Source organism: Glycine soja, chromosome 3 (genome assembly GCF_004193775.1).
Source record: "Glycine soja cultivar W05 chromosome 3, ASM419377v2, whole genome shotgun sequence".
In the NCBI taxonomy this organism is placed as follows: Eukaryota; Viridiplantae; Streptophyta; class Magnoliopsida; order Fabales; family Fabaceae; genus Glycine; species Glycine soja.
The window spans coordinates 23,532,056-23,547,216 of NC_041004.1; the positions used below are offsets into that span (position 1 = coordinate 23,532,056).

The window sequence follows — 15,161 nt, forward strand, 5'->3', positions numbered from 1 at the left end:
GGCAAGATATGAGTGGAGTGACAAAAGCTTTACTTCACTGCTTCAAGTAGTGCACAATCTACTTCCAAAGGAAAACATGTTGCCTAAAAGTTACTATCAGGCCAAGAAGATACTGTGTCCAATGGGTATGGAGTATCAGAAGATCCATGCTTGCCCGAATGATTGCATACTGTACAGACATGAATTGGAAGAAATGTCCAAATGCCCTAGGTGTGGGGTGTCGCGGTACAAAGTGAAGGATGATAAGGACTACAGTTCTGATGAAAACTCAAAGAAGGGCCCTCTAGGGAAGGTGCTATGGTATCTTCCCATCATTCCAAGGTTTAAGCATCTTTTTGCTAATGGAGACGACACAAAAGACCTTATCTGGCATGCAAATGGGAGAAACTTTGATGGAATGGTCCGTCATCCGGCTGATTGCTCCCAGTGGAAGAAGATTAATGGTTTGTATCCAGATTTCGGTAAAGAGGAAAGAAATCTTAGGCTTGGACTAGCCAGTGATGGAATGAATCCATATGGCAATTTAAGCACTCAACATAGTTCATGGCCAATTCTACTAGTAATTTACAATTTGCCTCCTTGGTTGTGCTTGAAGCAAAAATACATGATGTTGTCTATAATGATATCGGGCCCAAGATAGCCAGGAAATGACATTGATTTTTATCTAAGTCTGTTGATTGAAGACCTGAGAAAGTTCTGGGACAAGGGGGGTTTAGTGTTTGATGGGTTTCACGAGGAGACTTTTCAAATGCGTGTAATGCTTTTTTGCACCATTAATGACTTTCCAGGATATGGGAATCTCAGCGGTTACAGTGTTAAGGGTCATCATGCATGTCCCATCTGTGAAGAAGACACAAGCTACATACAACTAAAACATGGTAGAAAAATAGTTTACACTAGGCATCGTCGTTTTCTAAAACCTCATCACCTTTACAGGCGATTGAAAAAAGCATTTAATGGAAGTCACGAGCATGAAACTGCGCCGATACCGTTGACTGGTGAGCAGGTCTTCCAACGGCTTGAACACCTGAATACTGTATTTGGAAAGACCCAAAGGAAGGATAAAAGTAAGACTTGCATATGGAAGAAGAGGTCCATTTTCTTTGATCTTTTGTACTAGTCTGATCTAGATATTTGACATTGTATTGATGTTATGCATGTGGAGAAAAATGTATGTGATAGTGTCATTGGTATGGTTGTCAAACTCTAGAGTCAACTCGTAGACTCTTATGAGTTTAAGAGTTTACTTCAGTCCCACGTGTTAACTCGGAAGCAAACTCGTTTTTGAGCAGACTCGTGGACTCGGAGTGGACTCGAGTAAACTCGTAAGAGTTTACGAGTTGACTCTAGAGTTTGACAACCATGCATAAGTGTTCAAAATTAAAGCATTTAAATAATTAAAAAAAGCACAAATGTTTTCAAAGAAGCATGTCCAATCCTCTAATAGGATCATCTCCATGAATATCATCACTTTCATCACCATCTCCATCTCCATCGTCATCATCAAGGTCTTCCTCAGATTGTGCATCATCATTAGGTTCCACGAAAATTAAATTATCTAGATCAAAAGCTTAAAATAGATATCAAATATGCTATATTAGAAATAGTTAAAAGTCAAAATAATACACAAGCAAATTTTAAATCTGAGAAAGTTAAAAAATTATACCTTTTCTTGGTGTTATTAAAGTTTCATTTTATCTTCTCTTTTTCATTTTCCATCTCCTCAGATATGAAAAGTATAATTCTGTTGAATTTCAGTAACAAGATTGATCCAACTCCAACATTGTAGGATCAGTTGTTGTGTTTTGTAATAGACTAATATGAAGTATGAACTATGAGCTTATTGTCATTTGTTTGCAAATTGGTGCATTTTGAATATATTTACTTATCATTCATATATTTTTTTTTACGAAGTAGACTCTTACGAGTCTACGAGTTGACTCGTAGAAACTCTCACGAGTCTGTGTAGACTCTCGGTATTGATAACCTTGGTCATTGGGACGCTCCTTAACATTCAAGGCAAGATGAAAGATGGTCTGAATACCCGTCAAGATCTAGTTGACATGGGTATACGATCGCAGTTGCATCCAAGATCTGATGGCAAAAAAATATACTTGCCTCTAGCTTGTCATACTTTGTCCAGAAAGGAGAAGATCAATTTTTGTCAGTGTCTGCGTTGGGTCAAAGTCCCACAAGGATACTCTTCAAATATTAAGAGGCTTGTGTAGTTGAAGGAGCTTAAGCTGGTAGGGTTAAAGTCTCATGATTGTCACGTGTTGATGCAACAATTGTTAGCCATGGCTATACGAGACATTTTGCCTAACAAAGTCAAGTTAGCCATAACTCGCCTGTGCTTTTTCTTCAATGCCATATGTAGCAAAGTCATTGATCCTATCAAGTTTGATGACCTGGAAAATGAGGCCGCAATTATACTGTGCCAGTTGGAGATGTATTTTCCTCCTGCTTCCTTTGACATCATGATTCACTTAATTGTTCATCTAGTCAGAGAAATCAAATGTTGTGGTCCTGTTTATTTATGGTGGATGTACTCGGTTGAGCGATACATGAAGATCTTAAAAGGGTATACCAAGAATCTACATTGTCCAGAAGCATCTATTGTTGAAAGGTACATTGCAGAAGAAGCCATTGAATTTTGTTTAGAGTACATTGAAAAGGCTAAACCTGTTGGCCTTCTTGAGTCTCGCCATGACGACAGAGTGGGCAGTAAGGGTTCAAGAGGACTGCATGTTATCACTCCAAGTGTAGAAGATTTTTTACAAGTGAGCTTGTATGTGTTGAACAACAATAATGAAGTTTTGCCATACATACTTCAACATGAAGCTTTAGTCTAACAAAATAATCCAAAAATGTTAAAGAACTGGGTGTTGAAAAAGCATAACAAGACTTTCTTTGATTGGTTTAAAGATACAATTTTTGCTGATGAAAATGCTTCAGAAACATTAAGAAATCTAGTAGATGGGCCTAAAAGAAATGTTATAACTTGTCAAGGATACGACATAAACAAGTATTCCTTTTTCACAAAAGCACAAGACGACAAAAGTACAATGCAAAACAGCGGGGTCACCTTAAGGGCTGAATCTCAACACTTTGCAAGTGTGCATGATGACAATCCATGTGTAGCTTCCATCCCTTACTTTGGGTTCATTGATGAAATTTGGGAGCTTAACTATGTCAAATTTACCGTATGTGTTTTCAAATGTAAATGGGTTGACAACAACATCGGTGTGTGGACCAATGATGTAGGATTTACGTTGGTAGACCTAAAGAAACTAGCTTACCACAATGACCCTTTCATCATGGCAGAACAAGCTAAACAGGTATTTTATGTGCAAGACCCTTGTGAAGAAAGGTGGTGCGTGGTTCTACTCGGGAAAACAATTGGTGTTAATGTAGAAGATGATGATTCATACATGGACACTTATGTTAGTCTTTTATCATTACAAATGACTCCTAACATCATCGGAGAAGAAGAAGCTGACGATGTTGTCCTCTGATGGCGAGGACGTGTAGCCCTCTGAAGGGGAGGGCGTGTAGCCCAATGAAGGCAAGGACGTGTAGTCCTCTGAAGGTGAGAACGTGTAGTCCTCTGAAGGGGAGGACGTGTAGTCCTTTGAAGGGGAAGGCGTGCAGCCCTCTGAAGGCGAGGACGTGCAGCCCTCTGAAGGCAAGGACGAGTAGTACTCTAAAGGCGAGGGCGTGTAGTCCTCTGAAGGCGAGGACATGTAGTCCTCTGAAGGCGAGGGCGTGTAGCCCTCTGAAGGTGAGGGCGTGAAGCCCTCTGAAAGCGAGGACGTGTAGTCCTCTGTAGGCGAGGGCGTGTAGTCCTCTGAAGGCGAGGACGTGTAGCCCTCTGAAGGCAAGAGCGTGTAGCCCTCTGAAGGTGAGGGCGTGTAGCCCTCTGAAGGCGAGGACATGTAGTGCTCTGAAGGCGAGGGCATGCAGCCCTCTGAAGGCTAGGAGGTGCAGCCTTCTAAAGGCGAGGACGTGTAGTCCTCTGAAGGCGAGGATGTGTAGTCCTCTGAAGGCGAGGACATGTAGCCCTCTAAAGGTGAGCGCGTGTAGCCCTCTGAAGGAGAGGGCGTGTAGCCCTCTGAAGGCGAGGACGTGTAGTCCTCTAAAGGCGAGGACATGTAGCCCTCTAAAGGTGAGCACGTGTAGCCCTCTGAAGGGGAGGGCGTGTAGCCCTCTGAAGGCGAGGGCGTGTAGTCCTCTGAAGGTGAGAATGTGTAGCCCTCTAAAGGCGAGGACGTGCAGCCCTCTGAAGGTGGGAACGTGCAGCCCTCTGAAGGCGAGGGCGTGTAGTCCTCTGAATGGGAGAACATGCAGTTCTTTGAAGGTGAGGATGTGTAGTCCACTGAAGGTGAGGACGTGTAGTCCTCTGATGGCGAGGACGTGAAGCCCTTTGAAGGGGAGGGTGTGTAGCCCAATGAAGGCAAGGACGTGTAGTTCTCTAAAGGTCAGGATGTGTAGTCCTCTAAAGGTGAGGACGTGTAGTCCTCTAAAGGGGAGGACGTGTAGTCCTTTGAAGGGGAGGGCGTGCAGCCCTCTGAAGGCGAGGACGAGTAGTACTCTGAAGGCGATGACGAGTAGTACTCCCAGGGTTTGTCCCCCCTTTTTTTGTTTAAAAACATCGATGGGTGAGAATTATGCAATCCTACCTCGTAAGGGCATTGGATAGAAGACTCCAAGTAAATTGGGCTAGAGATTCAAGGGAAGGCCCTAGGGTTCTTATGAGCCTTAGGGTAGATTTCGGGCCCATGGGCTAAGTATGAGCCCGCTTATCTATGTAAATATTAGAATAGGTTTTTCCTTCTTTTGGGCCATGTATTTTGGCCATTCTTGTAGTATAGGGTTTTAGCCTTGTATTTGAGGGCATTTTGGGTAGTCTTTGTAGTAGGGACTTTTTTTTTTTGTATTTTCATGTATTTTGTCAAGGAGGTGAGCTTAGTTTTTAGATGGGTGTGTGTAGCTAAGCTCTAGCTTCTCAAGGAGGTGAGCTTAGTTTTTAGATGGGTGTGTGTAGCTAAACTCTAGCTTCTCAAGGAAGTTTTCTCAAAGAAGCTTCTCAAGGAAGTTTTCTTAAGAAAAGAGAAGCTCTCAAAAGAGCTTATGGCTTGTATCCAAACAGGCCTCTAGTCTATAAATAGAAGAATGTGTAACACTTGTTGTAACTTTGATGAATGGGAGTCTTGTGAGACACAACTCAAAGTTCAACTTCTCTCCCTTTTTCTTCCTTCAATTTCGTGCTCCCCCCTCTCTCTTTCTCTCCCTCTTTGTTTTCCTCCATTGAAGCATCCTCTCCAAGCTTCTTATCCAAGGCTCATCTTGGTGAAGCTCCTTCTTCCATGGCTTATTCCCTAGTGGATGGTGCCTCCTCTCACCTCTTCTCCTTTGTCTTCCGCTGCATCTCCATGGTGGAAAATCACCATTAAAGGACCTCATTGAAGCTCAAAGATCCAGCCTCCATAGAAGCCCCACAAGCAAGCTTCCATCAAGTGGTAATCAGAGCACAAGAGTTTCAAGTAGGTTTTCCTTAAACCTCCATTAATTTTTTTGCTTTACCTTCTCTTCCATTGTTGTTTCTTCATTTTTCTCCATGTATCTCCTCACATGTCTTGTGCTAAATGTTGTTAACATGATTCTTTAGAGTTTCCACCGATTAAACTTGCTATAGAAGCTAGATTTGATTTTCTATGGTTCAAATTTTTTGTTCTTGTTCTTGAACCATGAATTGTGTTGAGTTTAGGTTCCTTTGAGTTTTGTCTTGTTATTTTTTGTGGCTGAAACCTAAACCATAAAATTCTTACAAAAATATTAAAGTAGAAGAGATGCATGATATGAATACATTTATGGACATGAGAGCTCGAAAAATCATCTCTTCTTACTTGCGCATTTGGGGGCACAGTGCCCCATGTGTGCAGTTAAGAAGGTGATAGGACCTTCCGGCTTCCCGTGATAGAAGACGAGACCAACATACAATGCGTGTGTGACGACATGATGCAGACGGGCAAAAGCGCAACAGGGGGAGGTACACAGCATGGCAATATCCACAAATATGCATGGCAGTGTTTAAAAGGCACGCAGCGTGTTCGCTTTGTGCCCCTATTTTAGGGGCCTAAATGGGAGGAACTAAAAGGCTTTTAGTGATAATTCCCAAGGTGGTCATATCTCTCTTGATGATTTCTAGAGGTATCATCCCCTTCGACAAACATATTGCGGTAGTAGGGACTACCAGCAACAATATGTTATCAAAGAGAAAAACTCTAGATGAGGGTTCACTGTTATCAAGCAAGTCGAAGACCCAACATGACCACAGATTCACCTCCACCCCTTATGTTCCCACGGACCCAGGTATAGGGCCCCTTTTCAACTCACCGTGTGTGCAAAAAGGTGTTGGTGTTGTGTGCATCAAATGAATACATATTTATCTCATGCATACATTAAAACACACTTTAAAGCATCGAAGAAGTTTATACAAGAACATAAAGGAAAAGGGAAACCGATGAAAGGGAAAACACAATTCCACAAAAGATTAATAGGCCTAACTCTCTAAAAACAGTCTCCAGTGGAGTCGCCAACTGTCGCAACCTACCCTTCGGTGGGAGGGCGACGCGGGGCTCACATGTGCGTCTTCCAAGAAAGGAAAATGTGTGGAGTCGCCACCAACGTTTATTTGAGGAAAACGCTAGAAAAACCAGAAAAGGTGTGGTTTACAAACTTTAAGTGTGAAAGGTTTGGGAGTTGTTTTTACGTACGAGGAAGGTATTAGTACCCCACGCGTCCGTCACAAGGGACGGCTGTAACACCCTGATATATATATCTATATATATTTAGTAATTATGTTTGATGTTTGATTATTTGTTGTGTTATTTTATCCGTAATTATTTTCAAGGAGGTGAGTTTAGTTATCAAAATGGTGTTAGTAGTTAAAGTGTTAGCTTCTCAAAGAAGCCTCTTGAGAAAGCTTCTCAAAGAAGCCATGAGGAAGCTTCTCGAGGAAGCCTCTTAATGAAGCTTCTCAAGGAAGCCACATGAAGCTGTCTCGGTAAAAATGCTTTCCAGCCTCCGTTAACCGTTGGATCTTCTGGAAATTGGGTCTGCAGCTTTAGGAGACACTTGTCCATGATCTGACCGTTGGGATCTTCGAGGAGATATCTGGAGTATGCGCGATGTATCCGTTCCAAGAGCATTGCTCACTGGTGCATTTTGAGCCTTGTAGTCCAAGTAGCTTAGGAAAAATGCCATTTTATTCTTCTTCTTTCTTCCAAAACCATTTCCAATGTTCCAAGCTCTTTCTCCATCACCCACAACCACCATTAGCCACCACAAACCACCGTTGTTCTTCGTTGAAACCCTACACCGAGAGGAACCCCTCTACCGAAGCGGAATCTTCCAACTTGGCTTGTGGGTTCGGTAGAGAATGAAACCCTAATCCAACCTTTCATTTTCCTTTAAGGTAACTATGGTTCTACGCTTGTTTCTTGTTAGTTTCATCTTACCCTTGCATCTTTTCTGACTTTGGAACCGCCATTGCATGTTTTACACTTCCTTTGAAAAATCCTAGAGCAAAGAGACTTTGTAAACATTATCTTTTCATGAAATGCATGTTATTTTCGTAACCTACATTGAACCTCGGTCACATTGGCGTGGTCAGAATTTTCAAATGATATCCCTTTGTAAAACTCGAAATGCTCTCAGCACTTTTATGTAGTGACGTGGGTGTTTGACCCAGAGCATTGTTATTAGCATTGTTTTCTGAAATCTGTATTAAGTCTCCTTCGTTTTGGCATGGTATAGGCTTATGTGGAACCGACGAGTGGAGACGAAAAAGAAATCTTCATGTGACGTGATGAGGAACCCGTGGGTAGCTCATAATAGGTGAGGGGAGTTTATTATAAAATTTACCGTTTTAACACCATAGTTAGGGTCAGGGAACCTAGCTATGAGGATAACTACCTGTCCCTATTGCATGCTGATTTTTTCTTTTATAGAAAACGATGTTTTTAACTAATGGGATGCAATGAAATTGTTATTGATATGCATGCTGGTTTTTCAGGAAAAACTATATTTTGACGAATGGGATGCGATATATATATATATATATATATATATATATATATATATATATATATATATATATATATATATATTGTGATGAATGATATTGTGTGTGTGTGTGCAGAATGCGATTTGTTGTTGATGTTGCTATTAAGGATTTTATTTGATATGTAGTGATATTACAATTATGATGATATTGATTTGAGATGACGTTGTTAATAAAGACTATGTCAACATGAATTGATGGTATTGTTGATGATTATGTGAATATGAAATGAGGTTGTTGTTGTTGTTGATAACGTCATTGAGACCAGATGATGTCTATGTTAAGAATGATGTGAAAATGGAATGTTAATTGATGTTGGAAATGCACTGGCATGTGCATGTTGTGTATGTTCATGGGGGGTGAAGTGCACTAACCTTCCAGGGTCTTTGGCACTTGCTTTGGGCCACGTTCATACGTCGTATGGACTGTATGTCATGGGGGGTCAAGTGCACTGACCTTGTCGGATGGCCCAGACGTGGGTGATTAGCGTGGTTAAAGAATCTAAGGATTTCTGAGGGGATGCTTAGGCGCTTTAATTGGTCCATGGTCTTTGGAACTTGCTTTTGGCCATGTTCATAGCTCATACGACACAGGAAATAGAGTAATTATGGCAGAGTGTACTTTGTACTGAGGGGGCTTATCACCTGGCAGGGAACTCCTTTGGGCTCCCAGGCTGATCACCTATGGGAGGGGGGCAGTTACGTGCACAACCAGGTGGTCTCGACGAACACTGCATGGTTCTCTAAGTGAGAGTGTTGTGTGGACACGCTTAGGCTATTTCCTGAGATTTGGTTGTTGGTACGTACCACATTGCATCTGAGTGTTGAGTCAGGTGCATGCATCATTTTGTGCAGTCTTGATTGGATCCATGGATGGATGATGAGTAATTGTTGGATGTGGATGATGAATAATTGTTGGGTGTGAGTGTTGAATAATGAATATTGTGTAAGCTCATAATGTTTGCTTATGTTCCTTGCTAATTGTGGTCATTTGGAATTGGTATTGGTTCTTTTTATAATGAACTCACCCTTGCAATTTTGTATCGTGTGGTTGATACCTGTTGATGTGCCATTATTTTCTCCTATTTCTTAATCCTTTTTGCACTATTTTAAGTACTGATTAATCTTAATTGTCAAATTAATTAGGCAGTTTTATTATTTGGGCCCATTAAGCTAATTTGATATTTTAATCTAATTTCAGGAATTAATGAAGCATTGGGCTTGAATCTAGAATTGGGCTTGGACTTGAATCCAGAATTGGGCTTGGACTTGAAGAGGGCAGACTAATTTATTCTACAAAATTAGATCTTATCTTATCTAGATGTTATTTAGATTTGATCTCATCTAGATATTATTTCATCTAGATCTTATCTTATCTTATCTAAATTTGATTTGATTTTACTTATGGGCTTGGATTTAAAACAGATTTGTAAGCTTTGGGGCTGAAAAACTATATAACAGCACCAAGGTTCTAGTTTAGCTCTCACTCTCTTCTCTCTCTCTCTCTTCTATTTTTCATTTTTAGTTTGAGTCTCTCTTCTCGCTCTCTTTTATTTTCATTTTTTACAATTCCAGTTCAGACTTTTAGTTTTATCAATAAAATTTCGTTCTCTATTTGATTAATGGAAGACTAAGTCCGCAGCGTTGTTTCCTCTTGAGGATCAAGCACAGTTCTCTTTGAGGTTCTATTATTACTGTTAAATTCTGTTCAGTTTTTCCTCTTCACTAATTACTCTTAATTTGTTGCTATTAATTCATGCATGCTTAGTGCTCGATTAATTGTCTCTGCGCTTAATTTACGTTCATGCTTAATGATTGTTTATGAGTAATTGGTGTATGTGATGCTTAATCACATAATAAATGCCTTATGTTGAATTTCACTTAGTAATTTAATTTAGGGTTGGATTAAGTGGTTGAACTGAATAAGGATAAATTCTCGCAACCTAGGATAAGAAGTGCTTGTGAATCAAGGGGAAGCAACGTATTTTAATTATGATATTTTCTAATTAAATTTTACTCGCTGTTTAATTTACAAAAGCAAACAACCCCCCCCCCCCCCCCAATTTGTTACTATTTCCTATTATCTGTTATGAACATTTGGTTTATCATTGCTCATTGGGAAACGACCTAGGATCACTTCCTAGTTAATACATTTTAATATTTATTTGATTCGGGTACGGCCTCGATCAAATTTGGCGCCGTTGCTGGGGAGCAGTGTCCAAAGGTTCATAATAGCTAGTATCGTGTTAGTGTTTAATTCTTTCGTGTTTTATGTTTAATTGTTAGTGTTGTGTTAGTGTGTGTGTTAGTGTTGTTTAGTGTCTTGGTATTTTTTTTAGTGTGTGTTCTGTTTTAGTTTTTCTTTTAAGCGCTTCCCCTGTTTCAGTTTTGGGTATTTTGCTGTGAATAGTGTTTTGCGACGGATTTTAGCGACCACCATTGCTGAATTATTTGGGATTTTTTGTTTTAGTAGCTAGAGTTGTTATTTTTGGCTGAATTTTTTTGTGGTAACTTATTTTAATCTATATTTTGTGGGAAAAATAGCTAGAGCCTTTAGTTTGGTCAGATTTGAAAGTTCCAAAAAAGTAGCAAATTTGATTTTTGTCAAAACTTCAAACGGCCATAACTTTTGCTCCGGTTATCAGAATCGCAATTATTATATATGTATTTGGGGTAGAAAAAAATTTCCTACGCCATAGAAGCTGGCCATAAGCCAGCTGAGGTCTCCATCGTCCAACAAAAGTGATTCTGTAAAAAGTTTTTTATTTTTCAAGTATTATTCTCTTATTTTTCTTAACTTATCATTTTTAGCTTATCTAGTTAGACTTCGAATTGTCATTTAAAATTTTTTGTGCTAACTTCTCATCATTTTATAAGGTTTCTCACAAAATTTCAAGTCATTTGGATATCATTTAATGGTAGTTGTAGTTCAAACCTACACTGTTACTTGCATAAGAAGGCAACTAGTTGTGCATGCTGAATTTAGTGTATGACTAGAGGAAATCCATCTGACTTACAACCCTTTGGTCTTGAGATAGATAGGACATTTCATCGATTAGTTAGACATCATTTAGTACCTTTTGAGCATCTTGAGCATTCTGATATTGGTGATTTTGAGCATTATAATTTTGAACATTCTGATTTTGAATATTCTGAGAACATGGCACATCCTCCACCTCGTGAGAGAACTCTAAGGGAATTGGCTGCACCTGATTTCACCTACGAAAGCTTGTTCATCCAATACCCTAATGAGGATGTCCCATATGTTCTTAAAACTGGACTGATCCATTTGCTTCCAAAGTTTCATGGCCTTGTAGGTGAAGACCCACACAAGGATCTAAAAGAATTCCATATTGTCTGCTCCACCATGAAACCACCTGATGTCCAGGAGGATCATATATTTCTGAAGGCCTTTCCTCATTCTTTAGAGAGAGTGGCAAAGGACTGGCTATATTACCTAGCTCCAAGGTCCATCACGAGCTGCGATGACCTCAAGAGAGTATTCTTAGAAAATTTTTTCCCTGCTTCTAGGACCACGACCATCAGAAAGGATATTTCAAGTATTAGACAACTCAGTGGAGAGAGCCTATATGAATACTGAGAGAGATTTAAAAAATTATGTGCCAGTTGCCCTTACCACCAGATTTCAGAGCAGCTTCTTCTCCAATATTTTTATGAAGGACTCAGCAACATGGAGAGAAGTATGATAGATGCTGCCAGTGGTGGAACCCTTGGAGACATGACCCCTACTGAAGCCAGAAATTTAATTGAAAAGATGGCTTCAAACTCCCAGAAATTTAGTGCCAAAAGTGATGCTATTGTCATTAGAGGAGTGCGTGAAGTAGCCACGAATTCATCAGGTGAGACTAAGAAGCTTGAAGGTAAACTAGATGCCTTGGTTAACCTGGTAACCCAACTGGCCATGAATCAAAAATCTGCACCTGTCGCCAGACTCTGTGGTTTATGCTCCTCTGCCGACCACCACACAGACCTTTTCCCTTCTATGCAACAATCTGAAGCAATTGTACAGCCTGAAGCTTATGCTGTAAACATCTACAACAAACCTCCTCAACCTCAGCAGCAAAATCAGCCACAACAGAATAACTATGACCTCTCCAACAATAGGTACAATCCCGGATGGAGGAATCATCCCAACCTTATATGGTCAAATCCTTCACAACAACAACCTTATTTTCAAAATGCTGTTGTCCCAAGCAGACCATATGTTCCTCCACCAATCCAACAACAACAACAACAGCCCCAGAAACAACAAATAGTTGTGGCCCCTCCGCAACCTTCCCTTGAAGAACTTGTGAGGCAAATGACTATGCAAAACATGCAGTTTCAGCAAGAGACCAAAGCCTCCATTCAGAGCTTAACTAATCAGATGGGACAGTTGGCTACACAGTTAAATCAACAACAGTCCCAAAATTCTGATAGCTTACCTCTCAATCTGTCCAAAATCCCAAAAATATGAGTGTCATTACATTGAGGTCAGGAAAACAGTGTCAAAGACCTCAACCAGTAGCATCTTCCTCATTCGCCAATGAACTTGCCCAACCTCACTCTACTCCAGAAAAAGATGATGACAAAAATTTAAAGAGTAAGTTACCTAACAATTTCTATGCAGGTGAATCTAAAGAGAAGCAACTTATCCCTCTTCCATTCCCTCCAAGAGCAATTTCCAACAAAAAAATGGAAGAGGCAGAGAAGGAGATCTTGGAAACATTTAGGAAAGTAGAGGTAAACATACCTCTGCTAGATGCAATAAAGCAAATTCCAAGATATGCTAAATTCTTGAAGGAGCTGTGCACTAATAAGCGGAAGCTTAAAGGAAGTGAAAGAATTAGTATGGGCAGAAATGCCTCCGCATTGATTGGTAAATTTGTTCCCCAAATCCCTGAAAAATGTAAAGATCCAGGTACATTCTCCATACCTTGTATTATAGGGAACAATAAGTTTGACAATGCCATGCTAGATTTAGGAGCTTCTGTTAGTGTTATGCCTTTGTCTATTTTTAATTCTCTATCTCTAGGTCCTTTGCAGTCAACTGATGTAGTAATTCATTTAGCTAATAGAAGTGTTGCCTATCCTGCTGGTTTCATAGAGGATGTCTTAGTTAGAGTTGGTGAGCTGATTTTCCCTGTTGATTTTTATATTTTAAATATGGAGGAGGGATTTTCTAAATGATCAGTTCCCATCATTCTAGGTAGACCTTTTATGAAAATTGCTAGAACTAAGATAGATGTATATGCAGGCACACTATCTATGGAGTTTGGTGATATAACTGTTCATTTTAATATTCTTGATGCTACGAAACACCCATCTGAAGATCTTTATGTATTTCGTGTTGAAATAATTGACCATATTGTTGATGAATACATGACTGATCTTCATTCTAATCTGCATGTCTGTCACTCTTCATGCATTGAATCTGAATTTGTACTTGATCATATGTCTGAATTTAATGCTGAGAGTGAATCTAAATTTGATATTGATTACATGTCTGCTGATGTTTTACCTCTTGAGATTGATTTTATAGAGTCAGATAGAACTAACCATGTTTCAGGAAGTACACATACCTCTGACTTTCTTTATGAGGTACAGGCTGAGAAACCATCTCTTTCTACCACTATCCAGCCATCCACACCAAAATTGAAGCCTCTACCATCAAATTTAAAATATGCTTACTTGGATGATAGCAAAAGTTTTCCAGTAATTATATCTGCCTCCATTGTTGATGAGTAAGAGGAGAAACTGTTATCAGTTCTCAAGAAGCATAAGAAGGCTATAGGCTGGACCCTGGCGGACATTTGTGGTATTAGCCCATCCACACGTATGCATCAAATAAATTTAGAAGATGGGGCTAAACCAGTAAGACAACCACAGAGAAGACTCAACCCGGTGATTCTTGATGTAGTGAAGAAGGAGGTTACCAAGCTTTTGCAAGCTGGAATCATTTATCCTATCTCCGACAGCCAATGGGTGAGTCCCGTCCAGGTAGTTCCAAAGAAAATCGGCCTCACCGTGATAAAAAATGAGAAGGAGGAGCTGATTCCTACTCGGGTGCAGAACAGTTGGAGAGTCTGCATCGACTATAGGAGGCTAAACCAGGTTACCAAAAAGGACCATTTTCCCCTGCCATTCATTGACCAGATGCTTGAACGCCTGACAGGTAAATCTCACTACTGTTTCCTTGATGGTTTTTCTGGTTATATGCAAATCACTATTGCTCCTAAGGATCAAGAAAAGACCATATTCACATGTCCCTTTGGCACTTTTGCCTACAGGAGGATGCCTTTCGGCCTGTGCAATGCCCCTGGTATCTTCTAGTGGTGCATGATTAGTATTTTTAGTGATTTTTTAGAAAATTGCATCGAGGTGTTTATGGATGATTTCACTGTATATGGATCCTCTTTTGATGTTTGTTTGTGTGACATCCTGGAAATTTCTACCCGGAATTTTTGTAAACGGTGAGAGTTTGCTCCAAATTTACCTCATTCTCAATTTCACTTCTCAAACCTTGAAAATCCATTAAATTGAGGGGTTTTGGATACCTAGATTTTGTGTTGCTTTGGTCTGAAGCTTGTCCTTGGTTTAGACATTATTGGTACATGATTTGGGACTTGTAGGATTCAATTTGGGCAAAATTGAATGAGGGAAAGAGTGGTTTTCGAAATCTGCACTTTATGCAGAATTTTGCTGTTGAAATGTGCAGCAAAATTTTGTATAAGTGCAGAAAAATACTTGTGTATGGCTGGTTGTGAAAAGGGTAGTACATATGGGTTTCTGGACATTTTCTAGCAGATCCCAACGGTCAAAATGTAGACTTATGTACTAGAGACTTCCAGTAAAATATTCGAGTTGATCCAACGGTTAACGAATTGGAACGAGGGAAATGTTACTGGGGTATTTGTATGTGAAAAGCTGTGATTTTGAGTTGTGTTTTGGGCAGAGTTTTCTGCCTTTGCCCTGTTTTGCTTGGTTTTGTTAGTCCATGATGATTGGATGTAGAATTACCTGGATTTTGTGGAAGC

The 15,161-nt window shown here is 40.0% G+C and overlaps 1 non-coding gene across 1 annotated transcript; it reads right to left on the minus strand.

The window, feature by feature from the left end:
* Positions 1-11,662: 11,662 nt before the first annotated feature.
* LOC114407900 lies at positions 11,663-11,769 on the minus strand. The gene has a single exon (XR_003665712.1). It is a non-coding gene; the product is annotated as a small nucleolar RNA R71 (small nucleolar RNA).
* Between the last annotated feature and the right edge of the window lie 3,392 nt (positions 11,770-15,161).